The sequence below is a fragment of the Panthera leo genome, chromosome C1 (genome assembly GCF_018350215.1).
Source record: "Panthera leo isolate Ple1 chromosome C1, P.leo_Ple1_pat1.1, whole genome shotgun sequence".
In the NCBI taxonomy this organism is placed as follows: domain Eukaryota; kingdom Metazoa; phylum Chordata; class Mammalia; order Carnivora; family Felidae; genus Panthera; species Panthera leo.
In genome coordinates this window covers 99417288-99427154 of record NC_056686.1, presented here as the reverse complement: position 1 = coordinate 99427154, position 9867 = coordinate 99417288, and the positions used below count along the sequence as shown (strand labels likewise).

The 9867-nt window shown below is 46.3% G+C and overlaps 1 long non-coding RNA gene across 1 annotated transcript; it reads right to left on the bottom strand.

Annotated features, from left to right (window-relative positions):
- Positions 1 to 1933: 1933 nt before the first annotated feature.
- LOC122228520 lies at positions 1934 to 9643 on the bottom strand. The gene is made up of 4 exons (XR_006206641.1): positions 9556 to 9643; positions 8917 to 9012; positions 4386 to 4653; positions 1934 to 2171 (listed from the first exon to the last, which is right to left on the bottom strand). It is a non-coding gene; the product is annotated as an uncharacterized LOC122228520 (long non-coding RNA).
- Positions 9644 to 9867: the final 224 nt, after the last annotated feature.

Genomic DNA, 9867 nt, shown 5'->3' with positions numbered 1-9867 from the left:
GTCAACCTATTCTCTAGAATTAGTATGGCTGAAGTTGATGAAGATGGCCTCGGGTGGTCTGGGACCCTAGATCTCTGGAACACCTATCTCCAATAGTTACGTCAAAGGAAAATCCATTTCTTTTGTATTAGCGTGGTAAAATTCTTGGGTCCGCTTTTGGTAGTGGATCTATCTTGGCTAACACATAAAATTAGTATCAGGATTGGGGGTTTGTGGAGTATCGTCATTACATATTCCTAAAATCCTTGAACATCAGGAAGAGTAGAAAACTAAAGCTCAGTCTACCCAATCTGTAAGATATCAGAAAAGCAATAAGCGATAATGGCTTCCTGCCATTGGCCTGCCATCTAAATTGATGAGCAGTCCAGTGGTTTGGGAAGTGAAAAGTGAAAAAGACAACAGGGTGCCTGGGTGCCTCAGTCGGTTGAGTGTCCGACTCTTAGTTTTGGCTCAGGTCATGATCTCTCAGTTGGTGAGAAGGAGCCCTGCATTGGGCTCTGGGCCAACAGCTCAAAGCCTGCTTGGGTTCCCGCTCTCTGTCCCTCCCCCACTCATGCTCTCTCTCTGTCTCTCAAGAATAAATAAACATTTTTTTAAAAAGGGAAAAAGACAATTATCCTGACCCCCTCAAAACATGCATTCATAGCAGTGGCTCTAAAACTATAGTAAGTTGCATTCTTCTAAGTGCCATTAAAAGCTCTCTGCCGAGGGCGCCTGAGTGGCTCAGTAAGTGGAGCATCTGACTTAGGCTCAAGTCCTGATCTCACAGTTCATGAGTTCAAGCCCCACATCAGGCTCAATGCTCAATGTAGGACCTGCTTCGGATCCTCTGTCCTCCTCTCTCTGCCCCTCCCCCATTTGCACTCTCTCAAAAAACATTAAAAACAAACAAAAAAACTCTGCTAGACAATGGGTGACAGCTTAGCTGTTAGGATGCAATTAAAAGCGATGCTTTCTGGGGCACCTGGGTGGCACCGTCAGTTGAGCGTCTGACTCCGGCTCAGGTCATGATCTCGTAGTTCCTGAGTTTGAGCCCCGAGTGGGGCTCTGTGCTGACAACTCAGAGCCTGCAGCCTGCTTCGGATTCTGTGTCTCCCTCTTTCTGCCCCTCGCCCACTCACACTGTCTCTCTCTCTCTCTCAACCACTCTCTCTTTCTCAAAAGTAAATAAACATTTAAAGAAAAGAAGTGATGCTTTCCATGGGGCACCTGGGTGGCTCAGTGGGGTAAGCATCCAGCTCTTGATTTTGGCTCTGGTCATGATCTCACGGTTCAGGACTTCATTCAAGCCCCATGTCAGGCTCTGCTCTGGCAGTGCAGGATCTGCTTGGGATTCTCTCTCTCCCTCTCGCTCTGCCCCTCCCCCGCTCACTCACTCTCTCAAAAATGAAAATAAACTTAAAAGGGTAAAGGTGTTGCTTTCCTTCCAGAATGCATTGTTTCAAGTAGCGTCAACTAACTGCCATTAAACTGAGGGGAGGGGTGGACAGAGGACCAAGGTGTATAAGTACAAGCCGGAGTCTTCACATTTAAAACCTATTTTTAGACAAGATCCTTGGCTGCCGTTACTGGTCCATGGACGTGATGGAAGGGAAATGGAAGAGATACCTACTGAGGTTTTGAAAGAATTGCATTCCCAAAGAAACCATAGACGTGACGTGCAAAAGCCTGTGCCTGCAAAAGCAGTGCAAAAGCAGTGTCAAAGCAACCTTGGTACCTCCAAATCTGCAACAGCGGGAAACAGGCAATGAAAGCCGTGCACCCCCAGAGGGCATGCTCGCTGCTTCATGCCCCCTCGAGGGCCACGGAGGATAATGGACATAGAGGTGCCTCCCAGAGGACGGCTGGCTGACCTCTTCTGTGGGAGAAGGCAACCTCCTCTATTCTTGCTCGGCAGGATTTGATAATTGCTGTAGACTGTGACTGCTTAGGCTTTCCCATTTTCGGAACGGTAGCTTTAATTGTGGTTTTCCTGTTCCTACTGCATCGCCGTGTATGTAGTGTGGTTGGGGGCAGACAGCTAGTTTTTAATTGGTGGTTTGCGAGATCGTGTAACATCACATCTGGACTCAAGCAAGGAGACTGCATGATACCCGCTGAGCTCGATTTTGAGCTGAAGGCAGACCCTTGATAAAATTTTGGTGTTTCTTCTCTTGGGGAAGGAAAATGTCCTGAGTGAGGAAAGAAAGGTTCATACATATTTTGGGGAAGTCAAGTGTTGAACTACGGCAGTGACTGCTTAATTGTCTGAAAACATTTGTTTTCCTTAATTCTATAGTATCAGAACATCTCATATTTAGGCAGGCACATACTGCTGGAAAGACTCCACTTCCTAGCCTTCCTGGCTCCCTTCCAGTTAGATAAGGTCACGCGATTAAGGTTTGGTCGCTTGGATGTAAGTAGTAGTGTGAGCAACTTCTAGCAAGTGTTCTTAAAGGAAGGAGGAGTTTCTTCCTCCTGGTTGGAATGGGATGTGAGGGCTGGAGCTAAAGCAGCTATTTTGGACCATGAAATGGTTTGGGAACTCGAGATTATGCAAGGCAGAAAATTGAGGAAAAGGAATCTGAGTCCCTGATACTGGAGGCACTTTACAATCTGTGGACTCCTTACCCAGGCTTATTAAAAAAAGAAATAAACTTTCATGTTGGTTAAGCCACTGTGTGTGTTTTGGTTTTTGTTTGTTTGTTTTTGGTTTGGTTTTGTAGGGGAGAAGGGTAAGGAGAGTTCAACCTCCTGCTTGGCAAACCTAATCCTAACTAATACGTGAGAAGTTACTTTCTTGAGTTATCCCGATTTTCCTAAAGGTGAGCATATTTTGGAGGCTGAAGACCGAAAATGGCTTGCAGAGGCCATCAACGGAATTAAACAAGATGCCACCTTGTCCCATGATACAGAAATTAGAGGAGAATCCCGTGCTCAGGGAATTCCCTCTCCCTCTGTATTGAGACACTGGAACTTCAGAAACCCAAATTCATTTACTTCCTGGGTTTTAGCCAGGGAGCTTGTCTGCAAAGAGCTCCCTTATTAGACCACTGTCTGCCAGGTTGGTTTAGGAAAAATTTCCCGACTGGCACAGAATATCTGTGGCTCTGGAAAATGACTAAACTATTCCAAACTATTTTAAAAGCAAATCCATTCTTAATATCCCAACAACTGTGGAAATTCTGTTCCATCTAGTTCGGTATAAATCTATTTTTATTTCTTAACTCCTTATATCTTCATAGGCTACGTTTTTTATATGGAAATTTTCAGATTCTGTTTCTTCCAAATTATATTTTATGAATTTGCTGCCGTTGAAGCCTGCCTCTGATCCCACATCATTATTTAATCACCTCGGTATAAACACTGATTCAATGATTTTGCTATTGGTTACCTAAATATCACTAGCTCCCTTCCGTTTCCTCTCTTGTACAATGATGGTGCTTGTTTATAAAACTGCTTTGAAATTACCAAGGGGGGAAAAGCTACATCAAGATAAAGTGCTGTGTTGTTCTTCCCTTGGAAATATGCCTTGGCTCAAATTGGAACTTGGGGTATAAATTGTAAAAGATTCTGCCAAGAGCACTCTAGTTCTGATATACAGTGTTGGATGAATTTCTGCTTTCAGGCCAGGTCATTGTGCAACTTGAGGGAGATGGGAAAGGAGAGTCAGATAGGAAAAGGGTTTTATTCCAGGGCTATTGTGCATATTCATAGATGGGCGTGGAGCTCCATTTCTCCCTCTCTTCCTCATTTTCTCCTTTCTAAAGTCCTACTTCTTTCCCTCCTACCACCTCTCCTCCCTTCTGCCTTCCTGCCACCCACGGATACTTCTCGAATGCGGTGGTAGCTAATCTTCAAAAATGTCACCCCCAATGAACTTGGGGAGGTCATGTGTAGGCACTCTAGACCACAGCCCCAGTCGAACTCGTAGACGGTAGTGAGCACTGGGTGCCAGTCACGTGCACTCCAGATGACTCCAGCCCAGGTGCCATTGACTCCAACCACACGGAAGATTCCCCATGAAGAACCACCCAGCCAAGCCCAGTCAACCCATGGGATTGTGAGATTAGAACTGACTGTTGCTTTAAGTCACTACATTTTATAGGATGGCTTATGACACAGCAATAGCTAATTTAAATGAGCCAGGCACTGTTCTAGAGATTGGAGAGTGAGCAAAACGAATGAAAATGTGATCCCTCCTGAATCCACAGGCTAGCAGGAAAGGTAGCCAATAAAAAAGGTAAATACACAAATAGTAATAAAGGCCCAGGAGAGAAAATAAAGTAGAAAAGGAGAGGAGAGGGGCCTGGGGAAGGCTTGGCTAGGGTTGCTGGTGAAGGATCCCTGAGAAGAAGATTTTTGAGTCAGAAACTAAGAGCAGTGGGAGTTAGCCATGTGGCTACCTGGGGCGCGCCCCGGGACGCCAACAGTGACTGCAGAGGCCCTGAAGTGGCAGCACATCTGGGAGAATCAAGAAGCACAGGGACGGAGGGAAGGAGGGTGAGGTCGCTGGTGATGAGGTTGAAGACGTTGGGGGCGCAGATCAGCAGGGCCTTGTGAGTCAGAGCAAGGACTCTGGCCTTCATTCTGGATGGGTTGGGAACCGCTGGAAGGCCTTGAGCTGTTGAGTGATGTCATTTGGCTTATGACTGAACAAGAGCACTCCCGTTGCTGCGTTGAAAACAGAAAAGACAAACACAGAAATGCAGGCCCATTAGGAACTTTTTAACCACACAGGAAAGACATGGTGATGTCTTGGATGGGTGGTGGCAGTGGTAAATGGTGAGGAAGAGGTTAAATTCCAGGTTTATTTAAAAAGCGTAGCTGTTGACGGTTTGAATTTGGGCTTGGAGGGACAGACAGGAAGCAAGGATGAAACCAAGATCTGAACCATCGGAAAGTAGGTACCGTTGATTGACGTGGAGGAAAGTTGGATCAGAAACTTCCTAGTGGGGGCGCCTGGGTGGCTCAGTGGGTTAAGCATCTGACCTCGGCTCAGGTGACAATCTCACACTTCGTGGGTTCGAGCTCTGCATCGGGCTCTGTGCTGATGGCTTGGACCCTGGAGCCTGCTTCGGATTCTGTGTTTCCCTCTCTCTCTCTGCCCCTGCCCTGCTCATGCTCTGTTTCTCTCTCTCTTAAAAAAAGTTGTGGGTTTTTTTTTGTTTTTTTTAAGAAAAAGAAACTTCATAGTGGTTGAGTCTCCCTGCTGGAAGGTAAGTTGAAGCAACTCCAGAATCTTTCAAGCCTGGAGGATAGAGATAATACCTGAGTCCACTGTTCCAGATCCTTCAGGGTGTACTTTCTTCATGTGCTCAGTCATGAGGACCCACACCCTAGCTGGTCTCAGCCAGTAAAGGCTGGCTGAATGAGTAAGTCTCAAGGGTTGGTCAAGGGTGTGCGGCTAAACCTTTGACAACTGGCTAGGGGGGTGGGGAGGGAGTGCTGATTAATGGCTTGCCAATTCCCATGGTGTGAATGCTCTCACTGGGGCTGCTTTCAAGCTACCGGCACAACACCACTCAAGGCAGAGTCGGGGGTGCTCAGTAGCCCCCCGTCAGGTATAAAACCTCCACCATGCAGCTACAGTAGATGTACGAAATCTCAAGAGCGTAGATAATAGTAAAATGTGGTCAAATAATTAGTAAGTGATGAGTTTTGAGTCTTTATTACCTTTGTTTTTAATATAATGGTTTAGTCAAAAGTTTACATCATTTACTATTTAATAATGATTATATTGAACAACTGGCTGGCAACGAGTTCTTGCAAGCCAGTATGAACCAGTTCGAGAACATCCCTGGTTCACAGCTCTTACCAGCCAACTCTTTTGTCCACAGACACACACACACACACACACACAGCCACTTCCCTGGTATCACGCTCGCTGAAAGCAGTGAGTTCAGACTGGCGTCAGCCTTGGCCACCTGGCGGACTCATCTGACTTAAGGAGGATCCCACCCTCTGGTGAGGCTCGCTACCAAGGGCGAGAAATGCCAGATGTACGGTAGCCTCATGGGAACTTTATTGCCTGGCCCGTGAGTCATGCCTCCATGCTATAGATTCTTGACTTTGAACTTCAGGGAGCAGGGAACTTGAATTTTAACCCTTTCCCTCCCAGGAGGCATTGGGCTCTCAGGAAAACAGGTCCTCCAGTTCCGGAAGGGCCTGATCTGCGTATGAACGAATGGGGAAGATTCTCAGGGGTGGGGAGAGGGGAGGGAGGAAAAATGAATCCTGTTCCAACATCTCCCAGGACCGAGGGACTACTTGTCCTACATTTATAGAACCAAAAGAGATCATGAGTGACTCATCACTGCTTCAGGATGATTTACCCTCTACAGGACAAATGGTCCATGCCTACTACATTCGTGTAAGCGACCGCAGGAAGCCACTTAACAGGCTTCCACAGAACAAAAAAGATACACTTCAATGCGATTGTCTATCCTTGACTGTGGAGAGAGGCAACTTTGACCGTGGAAAAGAAAAACACAACTTTCTCCACGGTGCATTCTTCTGGGAGAAACCTCTTGTCCCCCTCCCTCCTTCTTTTTGTCTTCTCCCCCACCCTTCCTTCCTTCTCCAAACATTTATACAGTGCCTTTCTGAAAGCATGCCACCAAGCGCTAGGAATGCCAAGATGAGTCAGCGGCGAATCTACCCTTGTTCCCTTTCAAGTCGTTCTCCACAAATCTGCCAGAGTGCTTTTTTAAAAACGCAAATCAAAAGGTGACCCAGCTCTCCTCTTTTCCATTCCCTTCCCTTCTCTTCCTTTTTCTGCCTGTCTTTAAATATATATAAACATAAATATATATATTTATATTATGTATATTTTTATATAATATATATATTTATATCAATGTATAATTAAATGTAATTAGTTAAATATATTACATTAATGTAAATAATTAATGTTTAATTAATTAATTATAAATTTTATTTATTTATTTATTTACTGGCTGCTTTGTTTTCCTTCTTCATCATAAAACGTGCACCAGGGAGCTAGAGGCTCAAGGAGGGGTGAGCCGGTGAGGGAGGCGGTATGACTCAGTGGTGTTGAGAGATGGGCCAGGTAGAGGTAGGTTGAGCTCTCTGGAGCCAGGTTTATCACTCTTGGAGAAGGGAGGCATGGATAGGGCAAGAGGAAACAAAATAAACTTCCTGGTGGTGGATTGCAGCTGGATCTATCACTGTAAACTGTGGTTTAGACAGATACATGATAGATAGATATATGGGAAATAAATATGTGTGTGTATATGTACACTGTGTTTCCTAGCTCTGCCCAGCGGAAGAACCCGGAAGGACTGACACCCCAAGTAGCAACAAGAATTCTTAGTGCTCAGACATTGGTGTCCAGCCCTACTCTCCACCGTAAGGGACCTTGGTTTCCTTAAACAAATAGCTGATTCCAGGGTGGGGCAGAGAAAGAACGAGATAGCATAAGAATAACATTTTGTTGCACCAGAGTGTAGGGAAAGTCTCCAAAAATAATGAGGACAGGTCAAAAGGACACACAAACCGTCCTGAAGGGGCTTCTATGGACCACATTTGGGACCATTTGAAGATCAAAATAATGATAACCTATTGACTACAATCAACACCTGTAAGTCTACGCAGATATAAGCATATAAATTAAAAAAAAAATGAAGACAATTATTTCTTACAGTGGAAAGTCAACTAATAATTGCAGAAGAAATAGCGGTGTAAGGAATTCACCTCTTGGATTCATCCGCGTCATCATTTACTCAAGAAACATCAATGGGCGGTGATGGATATGGGTAACAGTGGTGTGAGGGAAGGGCCCAACCCCCTCACCCACCAGCTCCTGGCCACTCCTGGATCAGCGTGGGTGGCAGCGCTCAGGCAAGGCTCCCTCAGATCATACCTGCAGTGCTGACCAGGGTGCATACCTCCGTCTGCCTCCCGGGCTTCTTGCCCACGCTCTATCACAAGCCTGAATTTTATGGAAATTTTATGGAACGATTTCAGAAAAATCGTTCCTTGGAACTAAACGCTGTGTATCTTCTGTCTTCTTACAGAATAATGATCAAGGGGGAAGGGCAAAATAGGTGAAGGGGAGTGGGAGACACAGGCTTCCAGCTATGGGATGAATAAACCACGGGAATAAAAGGCACGGCATAAGGAGTGTAGTCAACGATACCGTAATAGCGTGGTGCGGGGACAGATGGTAGGCGCACTCGCACTGAGCACAGCGTAATGCACGGACTTGTTGAATCGCGGCATTAAACACCTGAAACTCGTGTAACATTAAGTGCCTACTTTACTTAAATCAGGGGCGCCTGGGGGTGGCTCAGTCGGTTGAGCATCTGACTCTTGCTTTCAGCTCAGGTCATGATCTCGTGGTCATAAGATCAAGCCCCACGACGGGCTCCGGGCTGGGCATGGAGCCTACTTGGGATTCTCTGTCTCCCTCTCTCTTTGCCCTTCCCCCACTCAAACATGCACACATGCACATGCTCTCTCTCTCTCTCTCTCTCTCTCTCTCAAAAAAAAAAAATAACACACAACAAAACACAACAGATTCACACTAATTAAAAAAATAATAGGGGCTCCTGGGTGGCTCCGTTGGTCAAGGATCCAACTCCGGCTCAGGTCATGATCTCCCAATTCACAAGTCCGAGCCCCACGTGGGGCTCTGTGCTGACAGCACAGAGCCTGCTTGGGATTCTGTGTCTCCCTTTCTCTCTCTGCCCCTCCTCTGCTTGCACTCTGTCTCTCTCTCTCTCTCTCTCTCTCTCTCTCTCAAAAATAAACATTAAAAAATTAAAAATATATAGCAACAAAGGGTTGGCAATTTAACCATGTGGCTGCTGCCTGCCTAATTGGTTACTGGTGTTACAAATATAAAATGAAGTTGCTCCTCTAAAAAAAAAAAAAAGGAATGGTAATAGCAACTAACATTTATTGAGTGCTTACCAAATGCCAGGTGCTTTACATGTGTTTTCCCGTTTAATCCTTACAACAGTCCTTCCAGGAAAGACGGCTCTTAGCCACAGCGTCCACGTGAAAACACTTGGGCCCAAAGACATGAAATTATAGTGAGAAAAGAAGCTGACTCATAAATGCCGATAATGCGAGGGGGAGGGACAGGGATTGCCCTAGACAGGCCCCACGAAGGTCACGTGTAACGGACCAATGTTGGCATTAAGCCTCCAGCGGAGCTCATGCCCGCTCAGCTATGGGCCCCTGTCTTCCGGGCACGTCTGTGCCTTCAAATGCAATTTTGTCTCTCGTGCACACACCCAGAGTGCCTATGATGCGATGGCCTGAACTGAAGGGGGAGGGGTGGCTGGAAGCCGAGGAGTGTGGCGAAGAGGCTGGCGGGAGAAGTCAGCCCAGGTGCAGGCAACGAGGGGTGTATTTGCAGAGAGTTTAAAAATAATGAAACCAACTAAAAGCCATCTGGTTTGTATTACCAGCGTGTAGCATGGCGATTCTACACAACGTCAGTGACAAAATGCTCCTCCCAGCCAAAGGCTGACCCTTCTACCCACTACCACCCTGCAATGCCCCCCGGTTGGATGCTATCCAGCCTCACTGGAGAGCGAGATTTACCGAGTTTCGAATTCCCGGAACTTGCAGCGCCTCCGTATAGTAGGCGTTCAATAAACACTGACGCCACCAAACATAACCTTGAACTCAGATTACGTGTGTGTGGCCCTTTAAAACTGGCCTGGCGCTCCCCCAAAGACACGCCTCGGTCTCACCTATCACAAAGGAAACTTGCCACAACACGGGCCCACTCTGTTACAGCACAGAGGAAAATTGAGGCAATCACCCAGGGTACGTAGGCGAAGTTGGAGCTTTGCTGGAATGGTAGAAACAGTTGCCTTCATTTTTCTCTCTGTGCTGGCAGTAGTTATCAGC